The following is a 24424-nucleotide window of genomic DNA, read 5'->3' on the forward strand; positions in this document are numbered from 1 at the left end:
TTTCGAGAGAAATTGATGAGCATGCTAACAGGACTATATATGTGCATAATATAGAGTTAACAAGAAATAGTGCAATACGCGTATGTGCATTGCTTGACTAGACGAGTCGATTTACATAGCAGCATAGATCTAACGCAGACGATAAGCACAATAGGTGAATGATGTGCAACTCCTTCGTAACTAGCAGGCAAAATGACAGGACAATTTTTCTCCTCTAGGCCACTATAACGTATAAGAGTTTGTGCCTATGCAAATAGGCCCGATAATCGACTGTATAGTAGGCGTGCTTTATTTGAAGGAGCAACGACGGGTATTTCTTGCAGCAACTGTCAGACAGCAATGAAACGCGCGTAGGAAATCGATAGACGGTATTCAATATTATTGCCGTATTTACATGGGGACAACTCTCATCCCTATAATGGCATGAAGGACTGTGTTTCTTTCTTTTAATTAGCCTATATATATATATATATATATATATATATATATATAGAAAATGTAGGGTTATACAGACAAACACGTTTAAGTCAATATTATGTGGATTCTAAACAGCCGAATAAAACAAATTAGCCATTAGCTAAATAGAGTAACGAATGTAATTTATAAATTATTGCCTTTTGTGCATTCTCCACCTGAAGAATGGATTAGAGATTGGATTGAAGAATAGATTAAAGCTATTAGAAGCTTTCAGCTCATCAAACAAAAAACTACTTCATTTGGGTGAACGGGTCTAAATCGACCCCACTGTCCCCAGAACGATTGGCTAGTTTTAACGGGTTTCCCAATATAATACTAATCAGAATATATCCATTACAGAATATGTGATCAGCCTAAGGCGTACTCGTCCTTTAAAGGGGTTCCAAAGCTATATTATATCACAAACAAGAGTGTGCCTTAATGTGCCTAAACGTATGAAATAGGCTGTGCAGTAATTGCAATCGATGTTTTCCAATCGACAGATCAGTTTTTTTTCTAATGATAGTCATCGTAATTGAGTCTAAATGAATTGGGGGTCACGCTCTGTCAGCGTATTATCACATCCCTAATCAACTCTCAATTAAAGTTTTGATATTATTTTGAATCAGAAAATGGTATCTTTTTAAAACGTAAGCTTTTCCTACAAAATTTTACTAGCTTATACAACGTATGAATGGTTTTGTAAGTTCTTCCACAGGCCCATAAATCCTGTCCGGACGTCCAGCCACGATGCGCTCGATGTCACCCTCTACGGTCCCCTCTGAGCACCAGATACACTAGTGGCGGCTGCATTAGTCAGTGGCGAGCGAATTGTACTGATCTGAACGGCGCATCATCTTGAATCAAATTTGCTTCAGTAGTAAGGTTCATCGATGCGCGCGTCTGATCTGTGGCGCTGTCTGGTCATCCATCTCGACGTTTCTTCGCATCGAATACCGAAGCAGTGTGACAGAAGGTCTTTTTCGGTAGGTCAATTGGCCGGCTGGTTCGTGGGTTGACACGTGACTTAGTGGGTTTCGTTTATGCCAATAAAGTTATCGGCGATTGGGTTGATGCTCGACCGCGAACCCAGTGGTACCTCTTTCTGATAAGGCGAGCGCTAGATTGGTACAGAAAAAGGGGTCACTACTCGTTCGGCTGGGGTGACGGTAGGCGAACTGTGAGTGCAGCGTTTGTGGATAGCGGAGATAGAACGAAGCCTGATTTTCTTTACGGCAGAACGAGTGCCGGCATTTCACTTTAGATTATATAAGCTGTACCCTACTAAAACATTAATTACTGTTATTTGCTCCTGCGTATATCGATCCAAGCTACGGATTGAAATGGCGTCTACTACTAATTGTGTTTATAACATAATTGACTATTATTACAATGTGGGGTGATGAAATGACCGAGAATTTCATTGGCACTAACAGTTAATCGGGTAAAGCTCCTTAGAAGTCCCGATAGACTCTCTGACCAGTCGTTAGCTGTTTTCCAGAGCTTTCCCTCGAGTTACTACATGTCCGCCAATGTACCACGTATACTGCTCTTGGCTCACCGTAGAACAACTTCACATTCCCTGTGTTTTATGTGTTCGCAGCAGATGTCTCCATAGATGTCTTGCCTTCCGGGACGCTGACGATAAACGTTAAGCTAGCTGATGATCTCCGTCCGTTCACTATCAGACGAGATTTCACAAACACGGATGTTAACGGGCTCGATCTAGACTTGTTTTTTGCTGGCCCTGTAAAGTGGTATTATGACTTAAAGGTAGAGCGATTTGTTTGTATAAAGATTTGTTGTTTACATCAACTAACGTGTATCTACCATTATTGATACATTGAAAGATGCATAGGGTCGTTTACTAGTTCGGGCGACAAACAGGACTACTCCGAAATAGCCAGCGGGGCGAGCAAAGCCTAGGTAAAGGCAACTGCATATGACAATTCGATTATCAGGTAGCCGCGTGGCGTTTAAATAGAAGGATTCGTATCAGAGGGTTAATGGCTATCGTTACGGTGTTGCTTGTGCAACGTTTACATATAATAAGCAAAATAAAAAGTAACGATACACATGTGATGGCACAGTGCTAACTTATTTAGTTATTATTATTAAGTTTATTAAGTTTATTATTATTATTAAGAAGTGATCTGGGTTTGAAATCGAGCGCAACCACGGTTCGTTTCGTTTTTGACGGTCTCAGCTGGCCGAAACAATGCAATACGGCAATACACAATTGAAAAGTTCAATCGAAAGTACAGGCTACGTTCGCCTTCGCGGCTACCATATAATTGATGAAATAAAATTTCATTGTACATATATTTCGTTTTTTATAGTATTTGCTGCATTCTCTATGAACATCGTTTCTCAGAGCTTCAGACGGGTTTTCCTGGCTTCATGTAGGCTTTTACTCAACAGAGCTGTGAAATTTGACGGTAACCGTATGCCATAATAGCTCTTTGGCAATAATGAGGCCTGAATCAGCAATGGCCTATTCATAGTTATTATGGTAACCCACTCAGAGTGATACATTTAGTTAGTCTGCTGGACACCGCCACTACGATTTTATGGTTGAACGCACTGTTATCTAACAGCCGTTCTATGTAATAAGAGGTACTGTCCGTTAAGCGAAAGAAGTACGGTGTCCTGTTATGTAGTATGTGCCTGAAACCTGAAATGAAGAAGCCTGAAAACCGGTAGAATCGGTAGTCTGGAGTCGCGATCAAAAGGACAAACGCTCTACTTACTCGTGGCTTTCGTAAACTAAAAGGTTACATAATATTGTTAACGTTCTGTGACGTCCAATTCAACACATTGCATACGCTTGACAAGAGAACGGTATAAAATCTGAAAAAATGTTTTTTTTTTTTTATGTAATATTGTAATAGTGGACCCGAACATGGCTCAGAAGGCACTTAATCATGTAAATAAGGAGGACGACAAAAAATGTAGTAGAGAAGACGCTTTCAGATCCCCCAAGTAATTCACTTCTGAGCATTGACACATCGAGTCCTTTGTAGTAATCATACTACCGGAAATGACAAGCAGCATCATTGCTTTTTGATTAGCTGCTTTAAAAGGAGAACAACAACACGTCTACAGTCAGAAGTATCTTCAAATGGTAATTTTTACGATAACCTAAATCACCTGAATTGGTAACCTATCGATTCTTCTATAGTCGCCAGAACAAACATCTCGAAACAGCATTCAGTGACCTACGAATAACCTATTAACTACAGATATTACCGAGCCAAGTATAGGACGGGGCACCGGCCATCGGGATAATAGTTAATAATATAAATATAATAAAATGATGACGGCAGTTAATAATTACCGCAGTACATAAGAAAAAGGTGGGAAAGAAACATCCTAGTTCTGAACTGGTGGGCGGCGCAAATGAGCACCGACGACCGTTGGAGTCCCCCCCTCCCCAATTTGTCGAAGCATTAGCTCTAGACCCTAACGTTGGACATGGTACTCTCTTGCTCCTCCATTGTTTCGTGCTCTGTCACCCCCTACATACCACTTTGGAGAACACTACACGGCCTCTGGCAGCAACGCAAGGTACTGTTGAGATACGCAGTCGCGTCGTACTTGTTCTTCTCATGCAGTACTCGCATTTGTTCTCGCTGCCGGCGCTGGTGTACCTTTGGAGCTAACCGTTATTGCACCAAACATATAATGAGTACGTTTCCTGGTACGTTTGTGCATCATAGGTTTGTCGGAGAATGAGAAAAATGAAAAACGAAGTTAGCGGGACTGGGCTGGACCGAGGCTAGATATTGCTGTTGTTGCGCAGGGAAGGAAACCCATCGATACACCTCGCTGATTGAGGATCGAATTCAGTGAAGAGGATTAAAAGGTAACTTGAGCGGAACGTGGGCGGAAAAGGATTAAAGCTCAGTTTGAGGGGTAAAAAGTCGTTGAAGAAACTAGATATTCATCAAAGATGGGCAGCCAGATGTTGACGTTTGCTTTTTACAGAATGGTTATCCTACCTTACAAAGTAAAAATGAACGAAGCCGCAGATTAGATTGAGTGTTCCTATAAAAAAAAAATGTGTCCAGTCGCAAACTTAACAGTAGTAACTAGAACTGTGTAGGAGCGATAAATTGGGGTATTCAATGGTTCGAGTCAACAGAATAAATAGATCAGCCCGAGGCATCATATTCACTGAATTTGCAATGTTTTTCTCTGCCACCCTTAGACGTTGGTGACAACCAGAATATAAGCAAAGGAAACAGATTTTTTGTTTTGTTGTAGAAGACTTATATATTATAAAATACCATTTTGCCCTTCAGCAATATGCATTTGTAAACGTCGTAAATGTACGGGGTACGATTCCTCTATAAACTCTTCCTATACCAACAAAAACGAGTCTGAGTATGTCAACGGAACCCTTCTCCAATGTTCATTCTTCGGCAGCATCTAGGTTCGTCATTATGTTCATAACTATCCTGCTTCAGGTTTTCTGGGCTGAAACTGCATGCGTTCTTTAGTATTAATGCATACATCGCCGGGCCACGGCGTAGCTCGTTTTCCATCTGGCTTTCGACATCCCTATCAGAAGTCCCGTTACAGAGCAGAAGCACCGATCAAAAAACAGATCTTGGTATCTGCACCAAACACTAAATCTATTTTCTCTTATTCATTTAGCTATGGCTCGAGCGGCCTATTTCGGAGGCTGGCTAAACCCGGGCAAAATGGCTTCAAAAATACAGAATCAAAACGTAACACTTTGGACAGCCAATTCAAAGCGGGCTACTGCCAACATCGCATGTCTACTGCTGCAAATAGACACCAGGCGTCATGGAGATCCCGAGGGACTGGTATTCGCGTGACGCCTTTTCTGTGTCGGCGAAGGTTCGCTATCGTTACCCGGCAGCTTCCGCCCAGATTAGCGGTACAATGGTACAAGCAAGACTGTACGTCAGACTGTTTGCTCCGGGCTCACTATATTGCGTCTCACTTGTTACAGACAGCTGTTGCTACTACATGAATGAGCGCAATACCATCTGAACCGTACTGATCACTAGCCTGACCCGTAAAACGCTTCTCTTTTTCATGTCCTTGAGCTAATTCGCACCAAACGTGGGCCCTTCGCCTATAGCTGATTTGCGATAAACTGAAGGATTTGTGCGTCGAGTGTACATTTTACAATACGAACAATTGGCTGTCGATCAAAGCGATAGCGTACACACATTCACACAGAGAATATTACCAGCTTCAAACTGGATCACAACCCGCTACTGTTGCCTCTAACAGGGCGCGCCGTTGACGAATGCACACCGCGCACTTCAACTGAATACATAGGCCACAATAGTCCAGCGTATAAATTTATATGGTCGGCTGTTGAGCTTTGCCTCGCTGTTCGGTAGCCTTGAACCACCGTTCTTGTGAATGAATACTCTTGGTTTTTCGATGGAGGCCAGAGTAGAGAAAGAGTTCATCAACACGGTGCACGGTATCGTTTCTGCCACGTGGTTGAGAACACGCGTCTGATTGAGCTTCCCCTACGGAGTGAAACCATAAGAGGTAGCGGAACGGGGGTTAGGAATGAAGATGAAGACAAGCTGAGTGAAGATCAAGAAGACCAGCGTGAATCGTCTCGTGCTTCAGTGTTCAAGTCCACCCAAAACGACACAGAGAAAAAGAGATAATAGAGGGATGATTATAGAGAAGTGAAGTTGGCCGAAGTGAGGTCAAGCCGAGTTCCTAGCACAATGAAACCTGCCGTCAGGCTGTTCTCTTCCGCTGCACTTCAGCCGAAAAACAGGACTAAAAGGAGAGCATCTTACCTAGCGGCTCTTTCGTCTGTACTTGTGTGTCTGTGTTGGGAAGAGGTGGCTGACTGACTGTTTGTAGCTGAGCCAGACGTAGTTGAGAACTTCGAGTCACTGTCCTGTGTAGAAATAGAGGAAAACCAACGACTGCAACGGCGGCCATCGACCGTAACTTACAAACCATTTGATCTTGGCTATAGCAGTTAAAATCGATGGATTTGTTGTCTCTAACATCATATCATATCTATACCGTACCATCAACACATATAGCGCGACAAGGAAAAGGGATACACCTCACGTATATATACGTCTTGAATGTCCGTTTCTGATATTGCTGTCCGTCTGATCATCGAGCGCGTACGATCATATTTAAGAAGAGTACGACGATGAAAATTAGAAAAAGCGGCCCAGTATAGAGGCAGCAGGTACATACAACGGACCAGCAGAGCCCCAAACAATTATACGACACCAGCCCGAGCCCAGGTCGGAGAGTCGGACTCGTGCCTCGTGTTCGTTTTTGGTCGCTTGTTGATGCTGAGTCGCTCGCTCCACAGGATGTATGTGTATGACATGTGAGCGCGCACAGACGATGTGCGGCTCCACTGCTTAAACCGAAACTGGATGTAGTCGTGCACCGATATAGCGGTGCTTTCGTGTGTTTCAGCCGCGGCTGGTTCAGTTCGACCATCTGCCACCTACACACATAGGGGAGCACACATCCATAAGGTCATACACAGAGCTACCAAACGACGCCACAGACAGTCAGACGCCAAGCTGGCAGGCCGGTAGAGGGACAAGGCACACGACAGACGCGTACAACCAGCGGTACTGGAAGAGCCTGATGGTGGGTTCATCGACTACGAATACATATATAGAGACGCAAGCAAAACAAAACCAGAGAGCTCAGACCTAGTGATAAAGAAGCAGCTGAGCGGTCCTACTGTAAGGTAAAAGTCGAAGAAAATGCCTACGTCACTATAATAACAACAGCACGCACTACAAACTCATCATAGTAGCCACATTATAGTACACTTGCGTAGTTCGAAGTCCATCGAGCTAGTGTCAGCTCTGGGAACTAGCACCGCTTCGAATTTAATGTAGAATGTTTGTGCAGACATAACGGCCGGCAGGCAGGCAGGCATGTGCTAGGCATTTCGTGGGCCATCGCCCATCGAAAATACTTTGGCACCTCACCACGTAGAATTAGCCATTAAGCAGAAGAACGCCAAGGTCCTCGTGTGAGTCTTGCTCGAAGTCGAATAGAAGTTCGAGCTTCGCCTCAAAGTCGAGATAGCAGTACTTTAACACGGCTAAGAGGGTACAGTTTGGTCCATAGGCGTAGCATGAGCCTGACAGCGTTGGCGCCTGCCTCGACCTCACGACGCTGCCGACAACCGCGCGCATCGCTATTTACGTATCGAGGCCTCACACAATTGTGAAACGGGACCACGGGCGGTTGTCTGCTTCGCGTGTCGCCCGGGTTTCCTCCGACGCTGCCAGGGATGACAGTAACAACAATAACGGCAGCAGCTGGCCTTCTATTCTGGGTCTCGATGGAGAGCTGTGTGTACTGACGTAACGAACGGCTGGCTACGTGCCACCGTCGAGTACGCCGCCACGCAGTGAAAAGCGAAAATCTGCTAGAAATGTAGAGAAGCTATAATCTCCACCTCGTTCCCGTCCATCGCATCGAAATATGGGGCCTGAGAATTGGCAGATCCAGCAGGAAGGGGCGAAAATAAGGGAGCGAGTTGACATTTTCGTAGAAATGATTTGGCGGATGTTAACAAAAATCAAATGTCAAATGAAGGTCAAATTAGAATCAAGTGCGATGATTGGCATGTAGTTAACGAAAAAAATGTCACTATACAAGCAGGATGATGGATGGATGTATTGATAATGACAGTTACATATGCGACTTTGAACCTAATGCTTTTGTATAGTGAAAATGTCCTTTGTGTGCGACCGCTGGAAATAACCGTTGCCCCAAAAGATGCCTCTCTATCAGACAGTTTCTACAAATGGATCCACGGTCACTTATTCACTTTCCAAACAGAACTAATTAAACATACCTTTTTTTATTGGCTCATAAAGCTCTACAGAGTGGAATTATGTAGACCAACGGTGAGGCTGTATGAACCAGCAACGATTATCTAGCGAAATAGAAAATGTTTGTCCTTTGATAAAGGCTAGACGAACGACGCCTCCTAACCATTTTTACCCTCCAACTATTTAAAATCAACGACGATATTTCGTCCAAAAATCGTACATCCACATTCTCGCTGACTTAAACAGCTCTACCCCACACCTAACCTAGATACGGCCTAGGGAAATCATGTACTACTTAGTATAGTATGATTTTGTGCCATTTTTTTCCCTAAGACGTTTTGCTCTTAAGCTTACTTGCGAAATAAGGATTCTTCGCCAGATAGGCGAAAACTTGTGTATCAATAGCTAAAATTTTAGGCATAACGATGAACTTTCCAGTTCCAGATTCATCCAACACGATAACGTTTACAACTAAACTTCTTGATTTAGACAAGTTGACGGGCCTTTAAGCGGCAACCCCGTGGTCTGTTTCTACCAAACGCTTGGCCGATCAGGCCGACAGTGACTTTTACGATGAAATCCTGAAAATTGTCGTGAGTCACTTCATCTAGGATCATTTATTAATTAGCCAAGTTTGTTGACACTAATCAGTAATATTGTGCTATCAAAATTATAATGTTTACTACCGAACAATGACGACTATTTGTAAAATGTTGACTGCACTAAATGCTTCATTAACAGCACAAGTAATATGTTCACCTAGAGTTTCAATTGTTTATCTGACAGATATGAACGTTGAAGGCGATGTTTTTCCCGTAATTTCTGCTTGAATCTATTTTTCTCCGCAGCCCCCAAAGGCCAGCGAAGCATGATTATGAAGCCAGCCCTGTTACACAAGCTTTCAGCCATAGTCCACTGCGGTCGTATGATTTCCTCAGCTGTATCCTACAGTGTCTGTACATTAAGCGTATATTCTATACCTATCGTAGTAGCAGCGGCCCACAAACATGAATACGGTTCTGATTCAATCGTTGGTTTCTTTTACAGGTCTCCGATTCCTTTTCGGTCTGCCGCTTCAGTTTTTGAGGTTCGTTTATTCATTCGACACACCCGTCAACCAAACGTCGGAAGTCACTGAGCATCCCGACTTCAGCCGACATTCGTCCGTATGTCCATAAAGCACGCCATGGGCTGTGTTCACGTGAGCGTCAGACAGCAGGCAGTAGGACCTTGGCCTCGCATATAGAACAGCACGAAACGACGACCGTACAAGCTGTCGTCTTGCCTTTAAAGGACGCGCCCTTCCATGCATATGGCATGAGAGGTTTGTTGCCTTCAACGGCAAAAGTATTACTTTGCAGCTGTATTCAGTGTTAGCATGTCGAGTATGCCTAGAGAGACGACCTCGCTGCGAGCACTAGGTCCTAATTCGCTAAGAAAGGCTTTTCAGTCTACTAAAGACCTGGTAGTTGTTCGAAAGGTCTGAAGGAGATGAAGCGCGCGCGACTGCTGGAGAATCTGTTAGAGGAAGTAGAATGAGTATACTATCGGTACATTGGGACGCTATACAATGGAGCAATGTTCAACGCTAAGACCGTTCGCTATGATGACAAAACAAATTGGTTTGTACTTCAAAAAATGTCAAGTAAATAATGATACAGAGCATCGAACGCTATACGATTAGGTATCACTGGAAAACTGTCCTTTAGGCATAGATAGCTGAAACTTATTCATATCTGTAGAGCATTGCACAGTAGTATCTCACGTACTATATCTTCCGTAGTCTCAATATTGACCGTTCATTTTCTAATAGCCATAACCCTAACCTGTTATTTTTTCTGGTTGTTAATGTTTATCATGGTCATGTTCGAAAGCGATTTTTTGTTGTGCCAGGTTTCAGGTTGGGTGTGGATATTATGATGAATGGTTATTTCAAAATCAACTTGATGGTCGCCTAACCGATATGTATTGAGTGTATGCCGATCATTTGAAGAACGCCACGCCTCTAACCATGTTCGCGGCCTTCGGTCTCGTGGAGTGAGTTGCTTATTGCTGTCGATGTATTGAGTTGATCACCTTCACAGAGCCTCGGTGACCGATTTCATGGACTTTATGACGGCCTCTGTTATCCCTCCATGCGTCTGTATGAACTTCATCAGCCTCTACATTATAGGAAGCAAAATATTTGGCTACCACAAAGGTGCAAGCCAACTAGTTGACCAAAAGCTTGAGACGCTTAAACAGACTGGATCAAACACTTGTGAGTATAAAGTTTAGCAAGTTTTCGATAAAACTTATAAAAGAAGATGTAATATGTTACGGGTGGCTGTCCAGGATACAGCATAACCATGCGTACAGGGTAGACAGTCCATCGGCCAAATTGGACCTTATATTCAACAAAGGTCGTCGGTCGAAAATTATGGGCGTGATAAGATTACACAGTGAGGATTATTGCGATGAGGAGTTTTGCCCTCTGTGGGCTTCCTCGCTATCTTTAGAACTAGTTAGACGTTCGAAGTGATTGGCACTCTTAATCGAACATACAGGTCGTTTGCGAACTTCTAGTTTTCAACCATTTGGCATAGGTTTTGAAAAATCCATCCATTCATATCCATTTCCGTGCAGTCAGTAAAAAGCTGGCAAGGAACGGGCACTTTAGCACAGTATTATACATCAGAACGTATTAACAAATCTATTATGTAAACGCTATCAGCGTCATCCCAGAGCATGACTGGCACTCGATTATAAATAGAAGCACGTTCTTTTGAACCATTCCATGCCCTATAATATGTGCTGTAGTGCCCAATAATCCAGACAGGGAACCGTTAAATCCAACCGTTATAACTACTTCTTGCAGCTTGCGCTGCCACCATCCACAGTATTCAATTCTGTGGGCCTTCTCTAATCTGCGCGCGTTATCCCATAAGTTCCGTCTTTATGTTCAACTCTTGCAAAAATTATTACTTAACCTGCGTAACAGAGCAGATGCGGAAACCGCAGACCCGCCGCATCCTCCGCTTGTGGAACAATGGAACCAGCTGTTGCTTCGAGCGAATCAGCTGACAGGTCATGATCCTGCGGCAATGGCATTTTTGACGTAGACGCCGATGGACAATATTTTGATTGAATTGCGGTCGCAGGAGACGTTAGTGTCGGGTGATGCACAGCGATTTCGTAGGTGGACCTGCGCACCCTTTATCGAGCTCTTTACGATAATCGATGATTTTCGATTTTCGAGAATCGATGAGAGTCTGCTAGCTGAAATAATGTTCCGTTTCGAAGAAGCCTATTGGAGGGTTATGCCGTAACTATGGATAGCATGATGGCTTCCTATGACACAGGACGCGACGGCCAGAATTATCTGTGTCGCTCTTTATTCTCCTGGTTAATTCCCGGCTTGAGAATGATAAATCTATGATACTTTCTTCGTAACCTTTAGAAGAAACTCGTTACATAAAAATCCTCAATAGCACACTCATCATTTATGGAAATGCGCACGGTTTCTTGACAAATATCTAACGGCTGACTACGACCCACGCTATCGTGCGAATTCACCTAGCGTTGCTATAGTACTTAATGGGCAAGTGCAGTGCACCTGGGCCCCTGACCTCAGCTGACCCCTGGCGGAAGGACTGTATACCATGGCTTACAAAGCTGAAAACAGTATTTCGGCTACTGTGCGCATACGGCCATGTATTTCTATTGTTGTCGGTGTGTGTTTGTGTGCAGACGAGTATTCGGGCTGGCCCATTCATTCGCGAGTCGCGTGGCTAGAGAACAATGAACTTCTGGCTCGTGCTACTTGTATATACGCGCCCAATACGAGACGCTGGGAGAAGATGACTTGGTTGCTTGTCGTAGTCAGAAATGGTTTAGCGAATAACTATTCTTAGAGACCTTTAGCTTTCGTTGCTAGCTCAACGATAAAAAGCGGACCACAGGGGGGTTGTGGATAGAGGAACAGAATCACAGTGCCTCCAGAAGTTCTAGGTTGCCCGTCTAGGAGGCCACATGAAACATAAGGCGCAAGGCTTCACAACATGGCAGAGGGATGTCTGTCGGGTCAAGAACCACAGCGGTGGCACGAAGAAGTTGACCGATCAGCTTGGTCTGCGCTGTTTGGCCTGACCCCCATTGGATGCTATCAGCTAAACTGTATCGCCACGTTTTAGATTGTAGTACAGTTTCCGAAGTGAAGCAGCTTCTGTCTGGCGATACTGAAAAGAAATAAATGATGTTGGATAAGAAAAAAAAGAGTGGTATTCATTAGGTTCTTGAAGGTGAAATAATCTATCAGCATTTAGTCTTTAAAGACCGGTAGAAGTCAGTAAACTAAATTAAATATAGAGATGTAGCCATCACAGAGGTATAAAATCTGTCCATTGATTTCAGTAGATTTTGCCATTATTTCTATTTATTGCAATACGTTCGAAAACAGTGAGCTAGTAATTGCCATAATAATGACCTCGGGAAAATTAACGTCATCAATCAATCTCAGCAATTTACGTGAAGCTGAATCAATGGACTTGTATTAACAGTACTCACTTCAGAGTCTGAACTCATCTCATATGGTATTAGGCAGCTGAAATTCTTTTTTAATTACTGCGTAAAAAAAGTCTACTTAAATTCCATTTAATTGAGCTTTTTTCACGTTCACGAAAAGGTCTTACATTATTCAATCGTCATCGTGACTTTCTGTTGATACTAACACGTTTCTCTAGATTTTTTCGTTTTTCGTTAGTCTATTATATAATATTTATTTGAAACACGACTTATAGGAACTATAACCATTCAGTCTATGATAGAACCTTGGTGGCTAAGCCACTACTTAGGCGCTCAATTACAAAATTCGTCGTCTTGCGTCAACTTAACTTCGTATAATAATTGTCATATCTTCTAATTAGGCAACAAAAACGTATCATATGCATATTGAAAGACTTTGCCTTTTGCCATTCGACGAAGGTGGGCTTCTACCTGTAGCAGGTTGCAGTCCTCGAATCGTCGTCACGAGAGCTTGCAGACGTAGTATCTGGACAATGAGCGGGATATCTCTTGCCTATCGCCGCCCATGTCCGCTTGCCGAGGACGTAGAGGTAGGAAGTTATTATTGAACTCGAATAGTAGCAGTGGCAACACGCGACATAAACTGGGCTGGCTGGAGGTTCGGATTGTGGCAGAATGATTTGTATGAGTTCTTCCGCACTCGGTTTTGCGAATCGTTCTAACCGCTGGATACTCTTCCAGTATATGCGCAACTTACCCCTGGACTAATCGTTAGTGTTTGAATTATATGGCACGAAGGAAAAACGATAGGTAACCTGCCTATAGCCGATTAAATGCTAGTCAACGATGATATATCATTCAGTTTGTTATCAGTTCTAAGGTCTGCCTATAGGCAAGGCGGACGCTGCTTTCTTTACCCCGTTCAGGAGCCAAAGCCGGTCTGAACCTCTTTACAAGAACTACTGTTTTCTCCCAATATCTCTCACTATCGTAGCCATAGAGTTTCTTCCGCGGAGTCGCTGTGGAGAACGGATGAGCCATAGTCACTTGAGTGTTATTTTAGAAACCTACTCGACTAGGACGAAAAGGAGATGAACAAGACAAGCGTTAGGCTTAGCCACGCGCCTGGCGAGCGCCTGCGAACAGGCCGCGTCATTTGTATAAACGAACGTGTAGCCTCTATTAGAGTAGGCCTCAGATCAAACTGGTGTTCTCGATTGAACCTTTTCGCCACGGCGCTTCTTTTGAGGTGGCTTAAGACTGCGGGATCGCTGCACCCGTAAGACAACCAATTTCTCACTGCCTGGACCTGCCTGTACCCAAGCAGCGAGCACGACGAGCGCCGTACTCACTGTGACTCGGAGCGACCATTCGCGGAAACAGCTGGCAAAGCTGGTAGAGAGCGACTTGCTCTCAATAGCCAGGGTTCAGTTGCTTCCTTTGAGACATAGACAGAGCAGCAGGCACAAATAGGCATAGACGCTGACATTCACAATGAAAAGAAGCTTCTGCTATAGTCGACACTGGACTACTTCGTAAAAATCTGGCACTGCCTTTTTGTGCGCGCTAGTCCAAATGGTATTCCATTGATCGGCGCGTGCTGATAGTCCAATAGCGTGCTATCGGGCAGGGGCTAGTGGCGCCGTTATTGCTGTTGTGCTTCGATGTACTGTTACATGTAATATTTGAATGCGGATAGTATTTAAGGTGATGAACTCGAAGCAGTGAGGCTAGTATAGGCTTAAGGCAGATAGCTTTCAAGGGGATATTTAGGATAAGTTAAGATTAGGATAAGATCCGCCAGCCTCAGATTAGTGCTTGTCCAGAATTAGTTGGAACAGCATCAAGATATAGTAATAAATGCCTCGAGTACTCGTATTCAATAGTAACATAACGATAGTTTTAGCAATGAAAACCTGGTACCTATTTGAAGCTAAGCAGATATGCTATTACATGTGCTCTTTGCTACAAGTTTCCTTATGCAACAGTAACGATAATGATTACCTCCTACTTCCACTCTTCTGAACAAACAACAACTCTATATCCGAACAATGACAGACTCACGGTTTTGTCAATGCAAAGAACATTAAGCCACTTTCTACTTTCTATTATATTCAACCACTGATCGTCGTCGTAATGGGGAAGAGAAGGGGGTGTTTATAAAAATTCGTAGAAAGTTGAATGACGGTAACTGTCGCAACCGCTATCGCCGTAAGTCCGATCAACGTCACCACCGAGGATAGGCCGCATGACCTACACTCTCCCTCCAGTTGTCAGAATGTCCAAGAGCTTTCTATCGTCTTTATGAGAAAAAAAAAGAACATTGAAGGTAAGAGTAAGCGAGAAGGAAGCGGCGTCCCACCCGATGCCAGCGCTGGCATACCCCGAAGCTGCCGCAGGTTCCCACGTGGTCATTCCACAGAGCGAGTAACGCGCGGTTTATTCAATTGGGGCACGCTTCGTAGCGTTTTAAATCTAGTAGCTCTTAGTCAAGAACCCCAAAGATTCGAGACTCCGAAAAGCGGAATCGAGGTTCAAAACTGCCTCTTCCCTATGCTTCCCGGTGCTTTGCTGATCGCTAGGAAGATGTGCCGCAACGATATCCCACAAAAAAGAGTCTATATGGACGCTGTCTGAGTAGGACTCAATGTCTGTCTGGCAGACGGCCAGGAAATCTGCACTGGTTTTTGTAGTCTGGCGATCTTGTGGCGTATCTTGTCGTAAGCAGATGCTCGACAGGGCTCGCGAAGACAGTTACAGCGTGTAAGATATACGAAGATCAGTATAGGCTGTGACGCCGCGTAGATATAGCAATGTAGATGGTAAAATAGTGGTACTTCCCTGGCAAGTATTAACAAAAAAGGCCGGGAACAGTGTTGCTGGGGGCACGATTGCCGTGACAGTGGCAGCAGCACCAGCAGTTCGAATTGGGTTTGTGCTATACAGGTGCTTCTTGCTGTCACCATTCGCTTCCCGGTTTTTTGTAGCTTTGTCATGAACGAATTGTTGCTAGTATGATCTACGCTCGTCAGATAAATGGAGAGGAATTTCTTATAGGGCAGGTTGGCTATGGATATAGTATAGTCTTCGATATGGAAAACTACTATGTCTTGTTATTTAAATAAATGCTATTTTTTTTTTTTGTAACTGGGAACAGCTCATCTGGCAGACAATGTGCCTGGATAGGACGCTGAAAAAGGTGTCCATCTTCTCAAGCGAAAACATTACGATCCTGTTATTGTAGGAATTTGGTGCCCATGGTGCCATCTAGAATTAGATAAAGTTATTCATCTTCAGATTTATAGTACGCACATTTAGCGGTACAGTCGAAGTCTGGTAAACACATAATATATGGTCATAATGCATGGATATATATTTTTCGTTACGTCATGTTTTAATACGCCTGCGATTAAACTCCAAATGCCTAGAAAAATCTAGGAAAAATATCCTCACAATGACAAGTTGAAGTGATAAAGTACTTACATTTATAGTTTACCTACTAGATGTACTGGGTACCGTTGTTGAAGCTCATTCACTTCATAGGTTTCACATGAGCCTCTTATAGCATTCGAATACACCGAAGATATGTTGAATCTAGCCGCAACTAATAAAGTCCAATCGTCGTGAAAACATAGATATATCATAAAGTAAAATCATAAGTTCTCTTTTTATTACTTACCGATAAACAGCTCAAGTCCCTACCCAAAACTCAAATCCATCGTCCATTTGCCATAAACCGATGAGATCAGGAAAAAAGGCTGTTTCCAAAAGAAAACGACCGACACAAGCTTGAATATGAAATCCCCTCCTCTTCTGATGCAATAGAATTGAGGTCGAGGACGTTCGCAACCGTTCGATTTATTTCTAACTCTTATTCCTACGATTAGCAGCGGGATATTGAATAGGGGGCAGCAAATATTGAATAGGGGGTTGTTGCTTGGATGCCACTCACAATAAGCTACAAAAGTATTTCAATCGAAACCATTTTAGCCTCTGATCAACCCGAAGATCTGGTCTCTTCATTATTCTAGAAAGTATTCGCTTTTGCTCATCAAAGAGCGATGAGTGCCGCCGTTGCTGTAGCCACTTTAACCAATCATAATCCCGTAGTACTCACTTTGATGGTAAACTTGGCTTACAGGCACATCGCTTTTTCAACCCACCTTAAGTATGGAACCTCGTTTATTTTCAAGCAGCGTCCCGTAGACCGCACCAATAAGCCCAACGAAGATCTGACGGACAGCAGTTCAGAGTACGCCTACTCTCTGCAGTTTTCAAGTAAGAAATAAATTTTTCTTTTTCAGAAAGTTCACCTACGTGTATGAGACACCCGGACGCGCTCGATCACTTTATGGCACTGCGTTTGTGAGTCGTTTGCCGTACTAACTCAATGTGTTTTGCCGTATTGCAGAGAACATTACTCCTCCAAAATACAGTACTTAATATGTGAGTTCATCGACCAATCATGCTCTGCTATATTGGTTGAGACTTATCGTCCTATATTTTTGTTAAAAAAAAATTAAGGAGGCTATTTTCGTTTATTAGTTCAGTTGGAGCTGTTGATGGCATTAGTCCTTTTGATGTTTTTACAATATATGAACAAATAAACGTTTATGTCGGTTAGTTTCACATTTGGCTTATCATCGTATCCAATGGATCAGGTTGGCTTTTTATGATCTTTTTTTTACAAGTGTTGCTCATCGTCCGTATACCGCGTACGCTAGTATTATTACTAAGATTCTATTGAAGCTTTTAGATGAGCAGTGATATGGCCGTTGTTCCGTGTGAGGTTCATGCTCTTGACGGCTTTCTTAGTGTATCCATCGGAAAAGTGACGATGTACACTCTGACCTCGAGAGCCCCCTGAAAAGATGGTCACAGAAACGCCCGAAGATTAAGTTTACTAGGCGGCAAATATTGTTCCAGGTAGAATATCGCCATGTCTAGTTTAAATTGTAACAATGTTCTTTCGAGTGCTGGGTATATAAATATGAAAAATCTTTATTTCAGTTCTTATTTTATACGACTGACAATTTCGATGATTGGCAAGGCTTCCTGTAGGACTTGGTTCATTCGAACGGGACCTTAAACATGGCGTCCATTTTAAACCATTCGTAAAAACAATCGTCTCATACTTCGCTAGCGTTCTCAATGCTTTGACACAAAGCAGATTTATACCTTATGAATATAATGTACCCAGCTGCTCGAAGTGCTGAAAGTGTATGCAATTCAATAACTACAACAAAGTAAAAAAAACAAGTTTACATTGCCGCAATCCAATGCCTCGACCGTAGTCTACTGTTTGCACAGTAACAGACAGCCGCTATGAAAAAAGATCCAATACAGCTGTTTATCGGAGCTAATTATTTAATGAAACGACTTGACCCGTCACGTAAAAAGAAGACCCGGACGACTACATAGAGAAGTTCGAGGTGAGCAAACGTCGGAACGTGCGATCGGAGGGCCGATCATGCAACACATAGCGGCTGAAACAATATATTTGTCGATCCGTAGGCGCAACACGCAAGCTCGTCACTTCGCATATCTACATTGCAGGTGTATCCCTGAAATCGGTACTACATACTATACTACGTATATGTAGCATTGGTTTTCTTTATCATTTATATATGTGCGTGTAAGTGTATCATAGGTTATTTTTTTGTCGTGTTTCTCACTGCTCACAACGTGTCCATGTTTCCTTGGAATGAAGAGTAATACTCGATGAACTTGTAGGCAGACCATACGGCAATTCTGACAGGTATTTCAAATCGACGCGTCTCAAAAGTGTTTGATTCAAGTTTAATATTCATAGCACAGTGCTCATGCGTATCAACAAGTTCAATTGTAACTTCTTTAAGTTGCAACTGAGTAAAATCTGCCAATCGCTTGCTTTTCTTTATCACAAAATTTACAGTGCCTTACTAGCTGAATACGCTACTAATTGCGTGCAAGGCGCGCACGAAAGAGAGGTCATCTTCGAAACGTCATTTGTTTCGTTCTTCCTCGGGTATTTCGCTTACATGAACATTTCATTACTTTTACTGCACTGCGTATGCGGTAGAAAATGCGAACACCATCGGTGCAAAAGAGGAGAGGACTACCGGATACAGGGTCCAAGCCAACGAAGCTATTCTTTGTTAAGCCCAATGGGGCCCAGTGGCACTAGTTGCTGATATCGCTCCTCCAGGTTCTCTGGGCCACAATCTAAACTCCCTCCGCCTGCTTCCCCACATCCGGACACTCGGATAATCAGGTTCATCGACATCGGTCCGCTGTTAATGCCTAAAAATCCGTAATGACAATACAGTGTGACAATGGGGTACGTCGTTGAGGGGGTGGATGTATGCAGTCTGCAGAGGGAGTAGACGACCCTGCAATAAGACGTCGCTGTCGTCGTCGCGCATTAAAGGCTCTAAAAATACAACCGGAACAAACTTGGCCTGCGAGTCGCGGCTACCACCTTCGCTGCTGGTACCTCAGACGCGTTCCGTGTCAGTTCGCTCGTTGCTTCGATGTAGAGTTTGTGTGCCTATGTGACGCTAGGCGATGGATAGGTCGCCTGAACTAAAAGCGTTCGCATTGGCAGCCACTCACTCTATTCTAGTTTGTTTCTTTCGCTCAATGAACCTGCGCTACGAATACTCCTACGCAACAATTCTGTGAGTTCAGGACCCTTTTCTGAGTAAGCCTTTATAGATTTGTTACTAGTTCACTAGCGAGCCTATTCACCGCGGGTGCACAACGAGTACCTAAAAACAACAACTTGAGTTAACAATAGAATGGATCTAGGCGTTTCACGCATGGACATAGAATAGAAAATCGTGAACTGTGCAAAAAGTTCATGCAATCATCGGTCAACTACAAGTTGACTCAATTTCTTCTGGCGTAAATCTTAGAGCAGGCTTTCAGCTATGTGAGTTCACCCTAATGACGTCAGTTTGATACTGCAACCAGTGGAGGGCGACCCCGCGGTCGAGTAATGAAGTTGTTAATGAGCCTCGAGTGGCTTTACGAATTGGACAAGAAAGGAGGTCGACATCGTTCAGTGAAAACGCGGAAGTGGTTAGGCATTTGCAAATTTTTTTAACTTGAAGAATCTTCCAGTGCCTCGTTTGGAGATCGCTGAGCTGCAGAAAGACATGTTACCATACCATCATGTACCACTTGCTCGTTCAGAAAGGTAGTTTTGAAAGCTCTTGACCTTTAACAGTTACGCGTCGGCGTCTCCTAATACCATCAGACTCATTTAGAATAAGCTTTCGACACAGGAGCGATCCAGTGAACTTGCGGATACCTACAGAACCGATCTCAATTCATATGGTATACGCCGTTGCGATCCTTTTAACGGCTATAAATAAAGACTGAAGAAAGAAGCTAACGTAGTGACAGATGTGCCATGAAATGGGTTGTTCTCTGTGTTCGTTGTCCTGGGACACGAGAATGCCTAAATCAAGTCGTCTGCGTCATGCGACAGACACAACCAGGCCCCCTTTTAAAACAACAGCAGGCCAAGGTTGTCCGCGAGCGAAATTCCGTTGACTTCGGAGGACATTCTCCCGATGAGCCTATGCAAACGAACTTCATGGAAGTTCGTTGTTGCGCGTTAATAGACTCGTTATATAAGCTGTACGCTATGTGACTGAGCAAGAGAAGCATGGTCGAATATGCGAGCCTATACTTTGGAGACGAAGTAACGGGGTAATAGCATTGACACTGGCGGATTATGCAACACCCTTTGCTGTCCATTAAGTACCGTCTGCGTTGCCGCCCGAAAATACCGTGCCGATGAGGTTCAGAGGCACCGTATATGATTAGAGCGCTTTCACAGCTTTGCCGGACCTTACGACTCCTAAGTCATTTTGCTATTCTTTGTACTTTAATGTCGATCTATACGTGAGAGGTCCGGTATCGGCTAGGGCACTCAAACTTAAATTCATTCATATTCACTAATTAGATACAGCCTTGAACTTGATTCAGTCAGGCAAACGCACATGCTCAAGCTAATTCTTAATCTGCTGTTACGTTTATTGAAGTTTGTCCTGTAAACAATGGGCCCTTAGTAGGGGTTGTAATTATTAATACGATTTCAAGAACTTGGCCGACTTAACTTGAGTGAATTCGATACACACATAGCGAGCATGCTAACGTTCACGTTTGCTTGCTCATTCCTATGTAATACACAGAGTCACTATATTTTATCGTGTCTGTGTGGGTCTTAAGTCGTGGTCAATGTGGGTTTATTTTTGCAGTTCGTGGCCTCTAACTAGCTTGGGCACTCAACTGGAAATCACCGATCGACACGTCAGGTGCCAACTTCGTCTCTGTAGGATTTGTCGGCTCGTTGTTCCCGCCTGACCGTACTACTAGATCTCACCTTCATCATTCATAAATATTATGAACGAAATACACAGCGTGTATGTCAGATCTAGGGGTAGATTCTGGGTTCTGATTGCTGTAAGCTATAGTATTGTTACCGACTGCTCGAAGCCCGCAGTGATCGTCAATCGCGTAGCAATCATGCATCGCACATCCATCATGAACGCGCTCGCATGAAGAACGTACATCATCTGAATGGATCATGCACCCAGGAAGAACGACCAGGAGTACGACAAACGGTAGCAAATTGTTCTCCGATCTGCTTCGCTGGAAGGAACTCAAGTCGTCCTGTGTATTTCGTGCCCTCTTATTTTTTTATCGCGTTACGGGATTGTGGCCTCAAGTAACACGAGAGCTAATTTCGTAATCGTTTTAGGTGCGTTCGCTAAATACGGCGGACCGTCTTTGTTCTATGGTCTTCTCGACTGGAGCAAGTCAGTAGCGCGGAATCATGTCGGTGCCCGGCCAAACTCCTACTAGTAAGCACCGCAAGACGTTGGACCGAGCGTTTATGCTCTAGCATCATAGGACATAAGAAAATATTGGCTCATGTCGAGGCAGGCATATAACGGGCAGCCACGATGCTCTTCGATGCGAGCAGCCGTTTTTCATCAATGAGGCCATAATTGTCATAGCATTACGAGTACATCGCTTTCTTCCTACCATATTTGTCATTATATTGTTAATACGTTTTGCGCATTGTATTGGTAGAAATCGACAAGCGAAACTAGCAGATAGTTATATATCGTAGCGTTCCGTACATTCGCCACACAGTCCATCGTTAGTCGTTACGTCGTGAATCTTGGCCGAGGTGGGTCCGCCTCAAGGTCAAGACGTTAGCGGGGGTACCCATCTGGGAGTATTCGCCATGTTAGGTTGTGTTACGACGGCGGCGGCGGGGGTATATAGTGATAGAGTTGTCGGTAAGGGGGATTTTTCAGAAAGAGTCAATTTTCATATTAGATATTCTAATGGACAAAATCAATATTTCCAGTTTTAAGGGTTCCGCCAGACCCCTTCCAGCGCGGCGAAGCGTGATCTGTTTTCAACGTGAACTTTTTTTAATCAGAGAAACAGATCGTCACTGCTATTAGTTCTTGTGAGAGCGCAGTATATAACGTGTTTGGTTTGCAGTCTATATCCAGATCCGGACGTAGATATGTCTCATTGCGTGACAAAAAACAAATGCCGAACAATTTTAATAGCGAATGCGAAACACAAACAACGTTGTTAAACATGACGCAAAAAATGATGGAAACTGAACGAATCGTTGCTACATTCGTTTATTCGAACAAAATTCTAGCAGACCTTGCTCCATCCGCATTTTAGGCGAAAGGTAAGAAAATTAGGAGCTTACGTGATAGATTGTAGATGCAACAAGCTGTCGAAATTGCAACAAGCTTTTTAACGAAGCATTGTTAGCCAAAAAAACACGAACTACATATTACGGCGTTGTCCGTGTGTCTCTTTATAGGTCAAGCCCTGGACTGGATCCGCTGGCTGAGTAAAGTAGTGCTTATCTGTGTGTACTGATTTCGGCGCGAGTAAGTTACACCTTTGGTCACATGTGTCTGTACTGGACTAGATGCTCTGGTCGACTTCACCTACGAACTAGAATACAGAATACGACATACGAAGTGACACGACGCAGGTGACAGAGATGGCGAATCTGAAGTCGCCGCGCTGAACCTCAATAGCTCGAGACTGAACCCGGAAGCTGTTGTTCTATGGGTGCAGACCGACGAATAGCAGAGAGTCATCCGCTTTCCACTCGAACCTGTGCAAGTTCATACCATCGGTTGCAATAATAGGCCAGCAAATAAATACTCACTTCCGTTGTTCCTGCCTGCTTTTAGCTGCCTTCCGGTGCGAGAACCCCGCAAGTTCTAGCCTCAAACCGAACTAGACGAGGCACCTAAAATATCCAATATCAAGCTTAATCATTCTTCTGGAGAAGAACATACGAACGAGATAAGCAGATGCTATTTATCCATGTAGGTGAATAGACATGGTTGTAGATCTTCACCTGTTTTTTTTTCTAATTTACGTGCAATTTTATCATACCAATATTACATTCTCTCAACGAAGCACGCTAATATCCGCACTGCCGTAGAATGATGGAGGCTGTTTTACACAACTCTCATTGGTACCCAGCCATTTTCGACCGCTATTTCAGCATCTCTTGCGTACACTCTTTCGTCCTTGTCAGATGGTAGCATTCGTTCTCCAAAAGTCTTCCGCAGTCATCGTTCCTGTCCTCTCAATACTAAATTTAAATCTCTATTCTAGCTTTCATCCGAACCCAACCTACTTCACATATCCATAGCAGACGATCCTATAATTAACTCGATTAGATTCGTCAATCCACGGCCTGCTTCTCAAACCAGTTCAATGAATCGTTTCCCGCTGACGCTTTGCTTTCGCGCACTCTCGCTCATCAGTCGCTTCCCGCGGAAGTCAGTTTGTCTGCGATGACCCGCCACCAATCAGCCCCGTGACATCAACACTGTGCAGCCCGCCCTTCCTCATCGGCTCTCACTACTTCGACTAGAGACGCACATAAGCCCCTGAGTTCCGCTTCGAGGCCGCAGACGACTCCAGCGAGTACCCGCTGTCGAAGCATTCAACGGTGAGTTCGGTTCCCCGTATTCACGTCGCTGCCAGGCGAAACACTGTCTTCACCATCGGCCCGAGCAGTAACAACGGTTGCTCATAGGTCGGTCCTAGGCTATGGAACCGCCTCTGAGACCGCTACCGATCTCCGGTCGCCGGCATTCGATGTACGCCGTGTTCGATTGTTGTCAAAGTTGGATATGTGTGATTCCGACACTAACTTCATCCCGTTCCCGGTTCTCTTAGCAAGGGAGCTTCTGGATCGTTATGCCATCCCGCGTGCTTAGCTCAAAGGAGTGGATACAACAAGCTCGACTTGGCACAATCTGTTGGTCACAGCTGGCTGCTTCTATGGAGATGTCTACCTGTACACTCATTGCTCATACCTTCGGATGCGGCAAGATATCGCCGTCTGCACGATTTCTCTCCGGAAGTGCCAAGTGCGCAATGTTGTTTTGGTCGAACGCGAGTAACTATACCAACAGATCCCTTTGCAGGTCAGAGCTCCGAGCAACGATGCGTTGGAAAGGATGTGTTCTGCGGACCTCGCTCGCTGACTGGCTGGCTGACTGTCTGGATGACACTGCATCGTAAACCCACCGAATAATCGAACAATCAGTACGAAGTATAAAGCCCAATCT

The 24424-nt window shown here is 44.0% G+C and overlaps 1 long non-coding RNA gene across 2 annotated transcripts in view; it reads right to left on the minus strand.

The window, feature by feature from the left end:
• Positions 1–16524: 16524 nt before the first annotated feature.
• The window catches only part of LOC111263166 (uncharacterized), a 74141-nt gene continuing 66241 nt past the window's right edge, over positions 16525–24424 (minus strand). For both annotated transcript variants that reach the window (XR_002682069.2, XR_002682068.2), the window contains exon 6: positions 16525–17657. This is a non-coding gene — a long non-coding RNA (uncharacterized LOC111263166). The remainder of the gene's footprint in view (positions 17658–24424) is intronic.

The sequence above is a fragment of the Varroa jacobsoni genome, unplaced genomic scaffold (assembly GCF_002532875.2).
Source record: "Varroa jacobsoni isolate VJ856 unplaced genomic scaffold, vjacob_1.0 scaffold_739, whole genome shotgun sequence".
Lineage (NCBI taxonomy): Eukaryota > Metazoa > Arthropoda > Arachnida > Mesostigmata > Varroidae > Varroa > Varroa jacobsoni.